The sequence below is a fragment of the Elaeis guineensis genome, chromosome 12 (genome assembly GCF_000442705.2).
Source record: "Elaeis guineensis isolate ETL-2024a chromosome 12, EG11, whole genome shotgun sequence".
Taxonomy (NCBI): Eukaryota; Viridiplantae; Streptophyta; class Magnoliopsida; order Arecales; family Arecaceae; genus Elaeis; species Elaeis guineensis.
In genome coordinates, this window is record NC_026004.2 from 51807888 (window position 1) to 51824573 (window position 16686).

Genomic DNA, 16686 nt, shown 5'->3' on the forward strand with positions numbered 1-16686 from the left:
CCCTGTTGTTGAAGGAATTCTTCCTTGGGCCCCCTTTAAAACGATGGAGATTCTCACCGGCCGCCATTCTCCTCCTCACCTTCCTCCAAGCCCTAAAAATTCCCTCAAGAACAGCCTCCCGAGTAGAGGACATGGTGCGAGGGAAGGAGACAAGGACTGGTGCGAGAGAAGCAAGACTCTCAGACGAAAGAAAAGCGCCAGAATGAAGCCACGAAGGGACTGAGGGGTTTAAATAGCCGACGGATCCTGGCACAGTTGTGGCGGCGGGTATTCCTGGGCCAGCTGGTGTGTGCCACGTGTCGCGCTTATCCCCTTCATCGCCATCGAGGGTTGACCGCTCACAAATTCCCACGGCACGACGCTTGGGATCGCGTTTCAACGGAGGTTCCGAAAAGACTTTTCAGGTCACCTTCACCGAAAAACGGACTCTGACGTGCGCGCATTAAATGTCAAAATATCTGGGGGCGTGAGTGCGCAGGATTCAAAGGGGCGATTCCGGCTGTGCACATCTCTCTCTGTGTGTACTTCCTTCGCTTGAAATTCAAACTCGGAAGTAGGGGGACTGGTGTTGGGTATAAAATACCCACAGCCGAAATCCTCGACGAAATCGACTCCTACGGGAGCCGGGCTCCGCCATCGACAGCAGAACGGCTCCGCCCGGACTCCTACGGGAGCCGGGCTCCGCCATCGACAGCAACACAGCTCCGCCCAGACTCCTACGGGAGCCGGGCTCCACCATCGACAGCAGAACGGCTCCGCCCGGACTCCTACGGGAGCCGGGCTCCGCCATCGACAGCAGAACGGCTCCGCCCGGACTCCTACGGGAGCCAAGCTCCACCATCGACAGCAGTACAGCTCCGCTCGGACTCCTACGGGAGCCGGGCTCCACCATCGACAGCAACACAGCTCCGCCCGGACTCCTACGGGAGCTGGGCTCCATCATCGACAGCAGAACGGCTCCGCCCAGACTCCTACAGGAGCCGGGCTCCGCCATCGACAGCAGAACGGCTCTGCCCGGACTACTACGGGAGCCGGGCTCCACCATCGATAGCAACACAGCTCCGCCCGGACTCCTACGGGAGCCGGGCTCCACCATCGACAGCAGAACGGCTCCGCCCGGACTCCTACGGGAGCCGGGCTCCGCCATCGACAGCAGAACGGCTCCGCCCGGACTCCTACGGGAGTCGGGCTCCACCATCGACAGCAACACAGCTCCGCCCGGACTCCTACGGGAGCCGGGCTCCATCATCGACAGCAGAACGGCTCCGCCCGGACTCCTACGGGAGCCGGGCTCCACCATCGACAGCAGAACGGCTCCGCCCGGACTCCTACGGGAGCCAGGCTCCGCCATCGACAGCAACACAGCTCCGCCCAGACTCCTACGGGAGCCGGGCTCCGCCATCGACAGCAGAACGGCTCCGCCCGGACTCCTACGGGAGCCGGACTCCACCATCGACCGCAGAACGGCTCCGCCCGAACTCCTACGGGAGCCGGGCTCCTCCATCGACAGCAGAACGGCTCCGCCCGGACACCTACGGTAGTCGGGCTCCGCCATCGACAGCAGAACGGCTCCGCCCGGACTCCTACGGGAGCCGGGCTACACCATCGACAGCAGAACGGCTCCGCCCGGACTCCTACGGGAGCCGGGCTCCGCCATCGACAGCAGAACGGCTCCGCCCGGACTCCTACGGGAGCCGGGCTCCGCCATCGACAGCAGTACAGCTCCTCTCGGACTCCTACGGGAGCCAGGCTCTGACCTCAGTATCAGCTGTTGGAGCCGGACTCCACCCACGACCTCAACCGAAAGGAGGACCCCTCCCGGACTCCTACAAAGGCCGAACTCCGACCACTGCCGAGCCTCGATCAACAGATCCGCGCCCCCTGGCAGATCACAATAACAACCATGATCCTGTTCCACTTCCTGTAGCAGATCCCGTGCGGCTCCATCACCCCCTGCGGCGGACCCATTACTCTCTGACAGGCTGTGTCAACGGCCACGATTCTGCTCCGCTCCCTGCGGCAGGTGCTGCACGATCCCACTACTCGCTGACAACTAGCGGCAACGGACGCCGCTCCACTACCTGCAACAGGCCCTACGTGGTGGGCTATGACGATAGCCACGGGTCTACCCCACTATCTTTCGCAATCAATTCCCCTGACCATGGGCGGCCCACTACCAGACGGTTACAAACGTCGCCATCAATCCGTTGCCTCCTCCGCCTATAAAAGGGGGACCCAGATACGTTATTCTTTAAGCTCATTTTCTTATCCCAAAACTCTGCTAAATTCTCCGTTTGAGCACTCCATTCTTGTTGAGGCAGAGAACTGACTTGAGCGTCGGAGGGTCTTGTCGGAGCAACCCCACCTCCGGTTTAGACTTCCCTTGCAGGTCCCGTGCGGCTTCCCCGACTCCAGCTTCTCCGGTGCAAGCAGATTTTTGCACCAACAGTATTATTCACTTATTGGTCTATGCTCACCAATAACTGTTAGATGAGGTGCGTGTAGATCAATGAGACCACAGTATCTATTAGAAATCGATTGCGTATAGGTTTTCGTTTCTCCATCTGAAAAATATGAAAGATTCAAGAAAATAGTGGGAGCCTTGTTTATTTTTCTAAAATCTCAAGAATAAATATTTAATAAGTATAAATATATAACTAGAAACTATTCTCTCTGTAGATAACTATGTCGAGTTTCAATCCTTTAGCTCGTATTTTTGACACAAATAGGTTGACTGAAATGAACTACAAAGACTGGCTCTAAAATTTGAGAATTATTCTTAATTTTGAGAAACTAACTTATGTCCTAGATCAGGATGTACCTATGTTACCAGCTCATCCATCTCCTGATCAATGAGTCATACTTGAAAAGTAGGTGGATGAGGATAATAAGGTGAAATGTTACATTCTAGCATCTATGTCCAATGATCTTCAGCATCAGCATGATGACAAGAGGACTGTCAAAGAGATGCTGACTCACTTAAAAGAGTTGTATGTTAAGCAGAGTCGCACAGCTCACTTGGAGGTCTCTCGAAGACTATTTAGAATGAAAATACATGATGAGTAGTCTATCAATGATCATTGTTTGATAATGATCAAAGATATCGAAAAGCTTCAAAAGCTCAGGATGAACATGGATAAAGAATTATAGGTGGATTTGATCCTCCAGTCTCTTTCTGATTCGTATGGACAATTCATTATGAACTACCATATGAATAAGATTAATAGCATTTTATCCGAATTGTTGAATATGTTGGTAACAATTGAGGGCACCTTGAAAGGTTCAAGAGGTATGGTTCTAACTGTGGAGCAAACTTCCTTTAAGAGAAATTCTTCTTTCAAGAAAAAGAAGAAGCCTATAAGGAAGCAAAAGAATGAGGTCAAGCCCAAGAAGCAGGTTTCGAAGAAGACTGACAATAAGAAAAAATATTTTTATTGCAATGTTGAAGGCCACTGGAGAAGAAACTGTCCGACATACCTAGCAACTGTGAAGAACAAAAAGAAGGATGGGTCTTCTGAAGGTACATTTGACTTGCTCATAGTTGAAACTAATCTAACAGTTTCTTTTTCTTCTAGTTGGGTTCTAGATTCTGGTTCAAGTGCTCATTTGTGCACTTCTATACAAGGTCATGAAGAAGTTAGAGGGCTGAGAGAAGGCGAGATCACTCTTCGGATAGGTAATGGAGAAAGGGTTGCTGCTGTGGCCGTCGGTACCTATCCTTTACGATTATCATTAGAAATTAGTTTAATTTTGAAAGACTGCTATTATGTGCTTATAGCCAGGAGAAATTTAATTTCTATATCTATGCTGGCATAGGATAACTATAATTTTTATTTTCATAAAGATATGTGTGTAATTTATTTTGAAAATAAAATTATTGCACATGCTTTCTTGATTGATGGTCTTTATCATTTATATATGGATGCAAGCATTAACATTAACAAGCAAACTGAGAATACTATAGGGTCTAAGAGACTTAAAATAGGTTAGCCAAAAGTATCTATGGCACCTTAAGCTTGTTCATATAGGAGAGGACCGACTCAACAAACTAGAGAAAGATGGTCTTCTCAAGCCATTGACTTTCGAGTCTTATCTGGTTTGTGAGTCTTATCTTCAAAAAAATATGACTAAGTTGCCCTTTGTGGAACAAGAGGAAAGGGCCACTGAGATATTAGCCCTAGTACACATTGACATGTGCGGTCCATTTAATGTACAAGCCAGAGGTAGCAATGTCTACTTCATAACTTTTACTGATGATTATTCACAGTATGATTTTGTGTATTTGATACATCATAAGTCTGAAAAATAGATCAAAAAATCTATAAAGGTTTTTCGATCAGATCGAGGAGAAAAATATCTTAGTGAAAAATTTCAAACCTATCTCAAAGATAACGACATAGTCTCATAGTGGACACCTCTAGGAACATCTCAACTCAATGGGGTATCCGAAAAGAGGAATAAGATCCTATTAAATATGGTTTGATCCATGATGAGCTTCATAGATCTTCCTATCTTTCTCTGAGGACATGCATCACTTTCTGCAATTCATCTTTTGAATCGAGTTTCCTCTAAATCTGTTCCTACGACTCCATACAAGTTATGGTATGGTAAGAAACTGACTCTTAGGTACCTTAAGATTTGGAGATGTTTGTTCCATGTCAAGTGACAGCAGGCGGACAAGTTAGAGGCTAGGTCTTTTAGGGCTTGCTTTATAGGACATCCTAAGAAAACCATGAGATACTACTTCTATCTTCTTGAGGATCACAATGTGATTGTGAGCCATCATACCATCTTCTTGAAAAAAAAAATTATCCAAGATGGAGGCAGTGGTAGGAGGATTGAGCTCAACGAGAAGGTCTCTAAAGAGCATCAAGTCTAAAAATTTGAACCCAATAGTGAGCCAATAGATGTGGTACGTCCTCTACCTCATAGATCAAGTAGGATCTCTTATTCTCCTGAAAGGTACTTAGGTATTCTTACAGAGGATCTAGAGGAAGCATTCCTTGTGGGAGATAGGAACATTAGGAATGATCCCAAGACCTACGATGAGGTAATATTAGATCTTTACTCTGAGAAATGAATGGAAGCGATGAAGTCAGAAATTGACTCTATGTATTCCAACTAGATTTGGTCCTTAGTAGATATACCTGAAGGTATTATACCTATAGGGTGTGAATGGATTTATAAAAGAAAAATTAGGTCAGATGGTGACATAGAGACCTATAAGACAAAGCTAGTTGCGAAAGGTTATAGTCAACGTAAAGGCATTGACTATCATAAACTTTTTTCATCCGTGGCCATGCTGAAATCTATCTGCACTTTGCTTGTGATTGCAGCTTTTCATGATTATAAAATTTGATAAATAGATGTGAAAATTATCTTCCTAAATGGATATCTTGAGGAAGATATCTATATAGAGCAGTCTTTGGGTTTCACATCCAGTGATAATGATCATATACTCTGCAAGTTGCAAAAGTCCATATATGGACTCAAGCAAGCATCTCGGAGTTGGAACACTTACTTTAATGATGTGATCAAAATATTTGATTTCATCAAAAATGAGAAGAAATCATATGTATACAAAAAAGTCAGTGGGAGTATTGCTACATTCCTCATGTTGTATGTGGATGACATCTTTCTGATTGAAAATAATATTTTCATGCTGATATCAATTAAAGTATGATTGTCAAAAGAATTCACCATGAAAGATCTAGGAGAAGCTTCCTACATTCTTGATATAAAGATCTATAAGGATAGATCTAAGTGAATGATAGGACTCTCACAGCAAATATACATAGAGAAGGTGCTAAAGAGGTTCAGTATGAAAAACTTCAAGAGGGATCTCTTGCCCCTTAGACATGGCATTCATCTCTCTAAGAAGATGTGTCCTGCACGCTGAGAAGATCCAGTGCATGAGCAAGATCTTTTATGCTTCGACAATAAGAATTCTCATGTATGCCATGTTATGTACACGACTTGATATAGTTCTTGTCGTGAGTGTCACGAGCAAATATCAGGTGAATCTAAGTAAAGAACACTAGATTGCTGTGAAGAACATTCTTAAGCACTTGAGAAGGATTAAAGATTTATTCTCGATCTATAGTAGAGGATCGAAGCTAAAAGTGGAGGGATGCATCAATTCAGACTTTATGACTGATGTTGATGATAGAAAGTCTACATCGAGATATATTTTTTTATATAATGATGGTGTGGTTAGCTAGAAGAGTTTTAAGCAATCAATCATTACAAATTTGATCATAGAAGCCAAGTACATCACCATCTCTGAAGCTGCTAAGGAAGCATTTTGGTTCAAGAAGTTTATTGTGGAGCTAGGTGTGATGCCATCAGATGTCATTGCACTATACTGCGACAACAATGGTACCATAGCCCTCGCTAAGGAGTCTGGTCTCACCAGAAGTCCAAGCATATAGAGAGATGGTTCCACATCATACGTGAATATCTCGAAAAGAAGTCGTCGACGTATGGAGAGTTGACTCCACGCAAAATATGGTGACCCACTGACCAAGCCTCTCAGCCAGTAGAAGATCGAAGCTCACCTTGAGAAGGTGGATCTTAGGTATATGGTCAATTAGCTTTAGATCAAGTAAAAATTTGTTAGATGAGTATCCTAGAAGTCAATTGTTGGCTAACACATATATTTTCAAGACTTATCTTTGTACTTGTAATACTTTTGTTATTAATAAAAGATATTTTTATTTTCAATCATGTTTATGTGTCCACGATTTGTCCTAGATATTAACAAAGATGATTTTTGTATATTCTCAAGGTGTTGAGAATTTGAGACATACATTAATTAGTTATCAGTTTTTAAATGCTCCCGATCAAAGGATCATCATGGAGGATAGTGATCAATCCATTTAAGATAAGTATACTATTCACCTTTTTTATGGGCAGATGAGTCTCAGATCTGCAGTGTAGAGACACTACGGTGAGAGTGCGAGTGGTTGTTAGAGAATAACTTGCACTAAGCATGGCCAACACAAGAAACTACTAGGATGTCTACTCACTCGTCAGTAGTTATCTCGATGCAGCATAGTGTGAGTGGTCCTTTGACTTGTGGTGTCATCAACTATATTCACAGCAAGGGTACTAAGTTTGACTACATGTTCCCTTGGTTCCTAATCATTCGAGTCCTTACTGTGTATGTTGGCTACAGTAGGTTCACATTCGTTGTTAGAAGTAGGATGCACTCAGAAAAAATCTATTGATCTTGGAAGAAAAGGAGAAGTCCTATGCGATTTGCGAGACTACATTTAGAAAGTCTTTGGTCAAAGCAAGTGTGAATGTTGGAAAAGAGTTTTCATGAGATTCACAAGTGAACTCGAGTCGAGCCAATCTAGTATATGACTGATGATGGAATTTGACAAGTTCATGACCTTCGTCAAGTCAGAACTCACTATAGAAGGACTAAATGATACGATAATTGCACCTAGGGGTTGACACTTTCATTCTACTTGGTTGTCACTACATACTGCAAGGTGTCACTGGTGGATTGTGGGACTCATCAAGCATCATCTTGTTGATCGATAACTCTCGAAGGACAGAGTTAGAATTATTCTAATCTATCGAAAGAAGTTTCGATGATATTGTGATGGAAATTATAATATATATCACTACGAGATAGAATGAAATCTATGGGGTCACGCATTAAGAAATTTAATCTTTAATTAATCAATTGAACTTATGAAGTTCAAATTGAATTAGGATTTAGTGAAATCCTATTAAGTTTAAGAGAATCGTGCTAGTGCATGGTTAAAGCCAATTCTTCTCTGGACTTCGATTCATTATTAGATAAGGATTGGATCAAGTTCATAGCCTTGAACCTAATTTCAATCTATTTTGATTTGGATTTAGTGGGGTATCTATTTATGGACCCAAAAGAATTGAATCAAGCCAATTAGTTGGCAAACTAATCTCCTCTTTCTCTCTCCTATTATTTCCTTATGTGGTGTGAAATTATTGGAAAGAAGAGAGGAGGCATAAGCCTTCCCTTTTGGAAAGTCCAAGGGGTGCAAACCCTTGGAGTTGGCCTGAGAGTGAAAGAGGGGCCCACCCCCTCTTTTGCCATGGCATGGAAGGAGAGAGAGAGAGGGGCTATGCCCCCTCTCTTGTGTGCCAAAATCCTAGAAGGGCGCCAGTGACAAGAGTTGGCGCCCCAACTACTTGCCATGTTTTGATAAGGGTGTCTACTCAACTTACCTAATTTGATGTGGGGTGCCCCATCTACTTGCCAAAAGAGGTGAAGACCTTTCCAATTGGATCTAATTTTTTGAAAAAAAATCAAATTAAAAAGATAAAAATTCTTATGAGATAAGGACTAGCCTTTTTAGATTGATTGGAGATTGATTTGGAATCAAAAAAAGGTCTATATAAGAGATGGTCTCCTAAGGTTTTAAAATTATTGAAGTTAGAAACCAGATCACCTCCCTCTCTCCTTCTCCACTACATCTCCTCTTCCTCCTTTCATTCCAATGCCCAAGGGTTGGGCATCCCATCTCCCCACACATCTAAGTTGAGGGTGATTTCTTCTACAGCAAGGAATAGGAAGAAAGGCTGCAATTCAAGCATTGAGATCACGATCAAAGATAAAAGATTGATCAAAGATTCAAAAGGTTGAGATTCTACTTGGAGAAAAAGAATCTATAATAAGAAGAAAGGTTCAAGGTTGATCCTGATGGATACCTGTAGAGGCCGGACACATATGCGGCTCAAGAACCTTTAGATCCAAGATCATCGATTGTAGTGTATTTCAATTCGTATAAGGTATTGAGATCTAATCTCAATTTAATTTTTAATTTTTAGATTATATGCATGATTTAGATCTAGGGCTCGAGTAGATGTAGATTAGATCTATAGCATGTGGGGTTAAAAGGTTTAACCTAGATCTATTTTTATTGCTGTTTCAAAAATATTTTGAAATCTGTGCATACTAGTCTACCCGATTTTCTAACTTTAGGTCTCTTCTACATAGTCACGTATATCTCATGTAAATGACTAGTCTGATTTAGGTCAGCACATCTCAGTCTGACTAACTTGGTTTAACTCATCACATCTGATGTCTAACAAACCTAGTTTAGGTCAGCACATCTCATGTCTGATTAATCTGATTTAGGTTAACACATTTCATATCTAATTAATCTAGTTTAGTTTAGCACATTTTATATCTGATTAACCTAGTTTAGGTCAGCACAATCTCATGTCTGACCAACCTAGTCGATGTTGGAAAATGTATCCTATAGCCAATCGTCAATCTATTAACAATTAAGCTCATTGTAAATTGTATATAAATTATTTATTAATAAAAATTATTTAGTATTTTTATCATAAATTATGCATCTACTTTATTGAACTTCTTTGTTATGATGAAATCTTTAGAACTACTTTCAATCGATAAAGGAGGATTTATCGCATAGTTCTTAAACTAGTTTGCAATCAAATGATGTGTTATTAATTAAGACGATAATGTTCATCAACTGTAGGTCGTTTTGTGTCATATGGGTTGGTTGTCCTCATAATCAAGAAGTATGGAGATATTAATATGGCATGCAGATGAAATATAGGAGTATATTTTATTGAATATGATCCATCTCGAAGCACTCTGCTATCAAGAGTAGCTCATGAAGGATATGGGTATAAATATCTCTCTGATCTGAAATCATCACGGTGACTTACAAGCAACTCACTATGCTTTAGTGTTGGAGTACCTAAATTTCTAATTCAGTGATGGAAAGTTTTTGAGCACAGTCAGTACTTACGAAGTCATTGTGTAATCAAGATGGGATTGACCTCTTTTGATTTTAGGAGTTAATGCTATATTATGTTTCAATTCTGTAAAATCTCGACCAAGGTAGTCCTTGTGAGGAGTCACAGGACTAATGAGATTAAGACATATTATGGATGTACTAACTTAGAGTTGATAGTTTAACTCTGAAGTCATCTTGGGCACTGAGGGTCAAAGGGATGAATTATATGGTAACCATATGTCAAGGGTTCTTAAATATTGCTTTGTAATTATTTGACCTATTTGGACATCGGATATCATTGCTAGATGGTCCTTTGATTAGTATCAAAATTAATTTCTATACTATCGGCTTAGGTTCAAACCCATGGGGTCACACATAAAAGAAGTTCTTATCTGTTGCTCCTAGATTGATTTTGATGATCACAAAGCAGATTGAAGGGATACAAATAATTTTAAAATGAAAAAGTCCTTATGCTCTTCAAGGGCAAAATCATAATTTCACTAAAATTTTGATTTGATAGTATCATTTGGTAGAACAAAAGATTTGTGATCCAATGGTGAAAATTTTATTGATTTTGGACTTGTATTTTGAAAGTTATGCATGTTTGAAAATCATGAGTCGACTCATGAGTCAACTCATGGCACTGTGAGCTGATTGGCACGCAAAAATTCTCCTTGGCACGCTAGTTTTCTGGCTTGGCACAACCTGTGAGTCGACTCATGAGTCGACCCACAAGGCATGAGTCGACTCATAAGTCGACCCCTGCTGATTTGAGCCAAGAATTTCCAGAAACGCATTCTCTGGTAAATGCAACAGAAGTCGACTCATGAGTCGACTCCTGATGCATGAGTCGACTCATGAGTCGACCCCTGCGACGGAAAATGTCTGCAACGGCTAGTTTTTTGTCCGTTTTAATTACCTTTTATGCTTCCTAAAATTGCTCTAATGGCTCTTTATCTGCCTAAATTGTTTTCTCTTGCTTCTAATGCTGTAAAATGCTTAAAATGGTGAAAGAAATTGCAGATTAAATAGAGATCAAACGTGAGATCAAATACAATAGAGAGGATCCGAAATCTGTACGAAAAAGCCTGAGATCAACAAGATATTCGAAAGAAAAAGAAAAGAGGATCCAAAATCCACACGTGAGATTGTGAAAGAGATTCAAGAGTTTTCAAAGAGAGGATTTGTCACGCTTATTGTTTCAACATTGATCTAGAGATCGTTCAAAGCCTTCAAGGGATCTTCAATCAACGATCATCCTCTTCTCAAGCATTCGTTCAAGCATTCATCCATCTTGAGAAAATTCAAAAAGGATTTCTTCATTTGAGTAAAGTGATTTTATTGTTATATTCGCTCATTTAAGGAGCTGTTATTGTATTAATTTGTGCTTTAAATTCTCTTACTCTTGTAAGTAATTGTTCTTGTTTTTGGAGGATTTCCAAAACAAGGAAAGGTTGATCCGAACCTGAAATCGGAGTGTTTTGGGTTTACTTATATCCGGGAAACAAGTGATCTAGCTTGGGATAGCTAGTGTCAGAGTTTCCGACGTTTTGTATTCAGGTTGAATATAAAGTATAGTGGATTGAAATTCTCAAGTAGGATCTTGGGGAGTGGATGTAGGTGCAAGGTTAGCACCGAACCACTATAAATCCTTGTGTTTGTGGTGTGCTTTATCGCTTCACTTTATTTCTTTATTATATTCTTGCATTCCTGCTTTAGGTAATTAATATTGAATTAAAGTCTTTGTTTTGTTCTTCATAAGTAATCAGTTGGGCTTAAAATTTTTAGAAATCCAATTCACCCCCCCCTCTTGGGTTGCATAGCTGGGCAACAAGTGGTATCAGAGCCGGTGCTCTAGCCCTTCTTTGATCTAATAATCAAAGAGCCAAAGATCTGTGGCAACCCATGTCGATACTTCTCTAGCCGAGGGGCAATCTACAAACCGACCTCCACTTTTCAATGGGTCTAATTACACCTATTGGAAAGCTCGGATGAAGATATTCATACAAGCACTCGACTATGATATGTGGAGTATCATAGTGAACGGTCCTCATATACCCACCAAGATTATAGATGGTGAGGAGTCAACCAAACTCGAAAAAGAATGGGATGAGGTTGACAAGAAATTGGCACAATTAAATGCCAAAGCCATGAATGTCCTTTATTGTGCACTAGATGCAAGTGAATTTAATCGCATTTCTACTTGTGCATCTGCTAAAGAAATATGGGATAGGTTAGAAGTAACCCATTAGGGAACAAATCAAGTAAAAGAGTCTAAAATAAACATGCTTGTACATAAATATGAATTATTCAAAATAGAGCATGATGAGTCCATAACTGCTATGTTTACTCGTTTTACTGATATAATCAATGGTTTAAAGAGTCTTGGCAAATCTTATACTAACAGTGAACTTGTAAGGAAGATTCTCAGGTCACTGCCAAGAACTTGGGAAGCCAAGGTGACTGCCATCCAAGAAGCAAAGGACTTGAACACTCTACCTCTAGAAGAGCTTCTTGGATCCTTGATGACTCATGAACTTAGCATGAAGCAACATCAAGAGGATGAAGTCAAAAAGAAAAGAACCATTGCCCTCAAATCCACAACTTCGCCTGATTATGAAACGGATGACTCTGAAGATGAAGAACAGGATGAAGAGATGGCACTCATCACCCAGAAATTTAAGAAGTTTCTAAGAAAAAGGAAACAGGGGATGAGAAAAAAATTCACAAAAGGGGATCAAAGCAAAGAAAAGGAGAAAGATCAACCCCTTATATGCTACGAGTGCAAGAAGCTGGGACATTTCAGATCCGAATGTCCACAATTGAAGAAAGGTCCAAAGAAGTTCAAAAAGAAGGCAATGATGGCGACCTGGAGTGCGAGTGATGACTCAAGCTCCAACGAGAAAACCTCAACAGAGCAAGCCAACCTGTGCCTGATGGCACACAAAAATGAGGTAACTTCTGAATCCACTAGTGAATTTACTTTTGAAGAATTGCATGAAGCATTCTATGATTCAATTGATGAATTAAAGAAACTAGGGAAGAAAAATAAAGAACTGAAATTGGAAAATCAGTCCTTAATAAAACAAGTTGAAAACCTTTCAATTGAAAAATTCTCATTGATTCAAGAAAATCAAAACTGTAAGGATGAAATTAACAAGCTAAAATCTATAGTAGATAAGTTCACCTTAAGTTCAAACAAACTAAATATGATCCTTGATAATCAGAAAGCTATATATGATAAGGCTGGACTTGGCTATAAACCCCTGAAAAAATAAAAATTTCTGAAGGATATTTATGTAAATTATTCAAGTAACAAGTCTACAAGTATTACTTGTTTTAAATGTGGAAGAATAGGACATAAATCATACACATGTCTTATTAACAAATATGCAAACACAAAGAAAATATGGGTTCCAAAAGGAACTATCTTGACTAACCTAAAAGGACCCAAGAAAGCTTGGGTACCTAAGACAGAAACTTGATCTTTGCTTGCAGGTGTGTCTAGCATCCCAAGAAGGAAACAGGAAATGGTATCTTGACAGTGGATGCTCGAGACACATGACTGGTGATGAAACACAATTCATCACGCTTGATGCTAAGGATGGAGGGATGGTCACCTTTGGAGATAATGGCAAAGGAAAGATCATCGGGATAGGTAACATTGGTATCACTCCCTCCAAATACATTGAGAATATTTTATTAGTTAAAGGTTTAAAGCATAACTTACTTAGCATTAGTCAATTCTGTGATAAAGGGTATAAAGTAGTTTTTGAATCATCTGTTTGCATTGTGACGAGTCCTATTAACGATGGCATTAAATTTATAGGACATAGGCATGGCAATGTTTATATGGTAGATTTGAATGATTTAGCCAAATTAGACATGCAATGCCTAGTATCTTTGAATGCTAAAATTAATGAGACTAGTTGGCTGTGGCATCGTAGACTTGCACATATTAGCATGCACTCTCTTTCAAAATTATTTAAGAAAGATTTAGTTCTTGGTTTGCCAAAACTGAATTTTGAAAAGGATAGAATTTGTGATACATGCCAATTAGGTAAACAAACTAGAGTATCATTTAAATCCAAAAATACTATTTCAACTTCTAGACCTTTAGAGCTCTTACATATGGACTTATTTGGACCAACAAGAACTACTAGTCTAGGAGAAAAATGATATGGCTTTGTAATAATAGATGATTACTCTCGTTTTACTTGGGTTTTCTTCTTAGCACACAAAAATAAAACTTTTCAGATTTTCACTAAATTTCACCGAAAAGTCACTAATGAAAAAGGGTTTTCAATTCAAAATATTAGAAGTGATCATGGAACTGAATTTGAAAATCATGACTTTGAAAATTTTTGTGATGAAAATGGAATAGGCCATAACTTCTCTGCTCCTAGGACACCCCAACAGAATGGGGTAGTTGAAAGGAAAAACAGAACCTTAGAAGAAATGGCCCGTACCATGCTGTGTGAAAGCAACCTTCCAAGATATTTTTGGGCGGAAGCTATTAACACAGCATGTTACATTTTAAATCGTGCTTTAATTAGACAATTTTTAAAGAAAACCCCCTATGAACTTTGGAAAGGAAGAAAACCAAATATTGCATATTTTCATATTTTTGGTTGTCGATGTTTCGTATTAATTAATGGCAAAGAAAAACTTAGTAAATTTGATGCAAAATCAGATGAAGCAATCTTTCTAGGTTACTCCTCCACTAGTAAAACATTTAGAGTTTTTAACAAAAGAACTTTAGTATTTGAGGAGTCCATATATGTTGTTTTTGATGAATCTAACGATCTTCCTTCAAGGAAGAATGAGGGTGTTGATGATGCAGAGCCACTAATAGAAGGTATGAAGGAGATCACTCTGAAAGACTCAGCAACTCCAGAAGACAAGGATCAAGAAGATAAACAAGATGAGAGAAGTGAAGAAATTCAAGAACAACCTCAAGGTACAAATGACCTACCCAAGGAATTGAGGTATGTTCACAACCACCCTAAGGAGTTAATTATCGGTGATCCTATGCATGGGGTAAAAACATGTTCTTCACTTAGAGATGTACTTAATCATTGTGCTTTTGTATCTCAACTTGAACCTAAAACTTTTGAAGAAGCTGAAAATGATCATAACTGGATTAATGCTATGCAAGAAGAACTTAATCAATTTGAAAGAAATAATGTTTGGACCTTAGTGACAAGACCTAAAGATTATTCAATAATTGGAACAAAATGGGTCTTTAGAAACAAATTAGATGAGCATGGAAATGTAATTAGAAATAAAGCAAGACTGGTTGCTAAGGGATATAATCAAGAAGAAGGAATTGATTTTGATGAAACCTTTGCACCTGTTGCTAGATTAGAAGCTATTAGACTTCTACTTGCATATGCTTGCTTTATGAAATTCAAATTATTTCAAATGGATGTTAAAAGTGCATTTTTAAATGGTTATATCTCTGAAGAAGTATATGTAGAACAACCCCCTGGATTTGAAAATCATACTTTTTCTAATCATGTCTTTAGATTAAATAAAGCTTTATATGGATTAAAACAAGCACCTAGAGCATGGTATGAAAGGCTAAGTAAATTTCTACTAAATAATGGTTTTACAAGAGGTAATGTAGATACAACCCTATTTATTAAAAGAAATCAAAATGATATGCTAATTATACAAATTTATGTTGATGACATAATTTTTGGGTCTACTAATGAATCCCTTTGTCAAGACTTTGCTAAGCTTATGCAGGGAGAGTTCGAGATGAGCATGATAGGAGAACTCACCTTCTTCCTCAGACTCCAAATCAAACAATCAAAAGAGAGAATCTCCATCACCCAAAGCAAGTACACCAAGGAACTACTCAAAAGATTTGGAATGGAGAACTCAAACCAATTGGCACACCAATGAGTCCCTCATGTAAGCTTGACAAGGATGATGAAGGTAAAAGCGTAGACTTAAAATACTATAGAGGTATAATTGGTTCATTACTATATTTAACTGCAAGTAGGCCTGATATCATGTTTAGTGTTTGTTTATGTGCTAGATATCAATCTAATCCTAAGGAATCTCATTTGAATACTGTTAAAAGAATCCTTAGATACTTAAATGGTACTCAAACTCTAGGGTTATGGTACTCTAAGGACTCACAAATTAATTTATTAGGATATTCAGATGCTGATTTTGCTGGATGTAAATTAGATAGAAAAAGCACAAGTGGAACTTGCCAATTTCTTGGAGTTAACCTAATCTCATGGTTTAGCAAGAAACAAAATTCGGTGGCACTGTCTACGGCTGAGGCCGAATACATTGCAGCCGGTAGTTGTTGTGCTCAAATCTTGTGGATTAAGCAACAACTCGAAGACTTTGGAATCAAACTTAATAAAACACCAATAAGATGTGATAATACAAGTGCCATAAATCTATCTAAAAATCCAATACAACACTCAAGATCCAAACATATTGAAATAAGACATCATTTCATAAGAGAACATGTTCAAAACAAAAATGTAATTCTTGAATATGTTTGCACTGAAAATCAATTAGCTGATATCTTTACAAAGGCCCTTAGTGAGGATAGATTCTGTGAAATTAGAAGAAATCTAGGAATTCTAGATCCATATGCCTAAACTTCTCTTAATTGATATCAAATATTCTTGGAGCCCAATTTCTAACAACTATCCTGGTCCCAAAAGCTCAAATTTATCATTCTAAAAATTTATCATTAAGCAAAAATCTTTCACCTAAAATTTCGAATTTTTCTGAAATTTATTTGCATTTTTTCTGAATTTCTGAACTTCATGAGTCGACCCCCATGAGTCGACTCAATGGCAAACTTGTAAATCCCACCAACTTTCAACAGGTTCATTGTTTTTATAAGGGTTACTGTTTGTGAGATGACTCATCTTCCCATCGTCCTTCT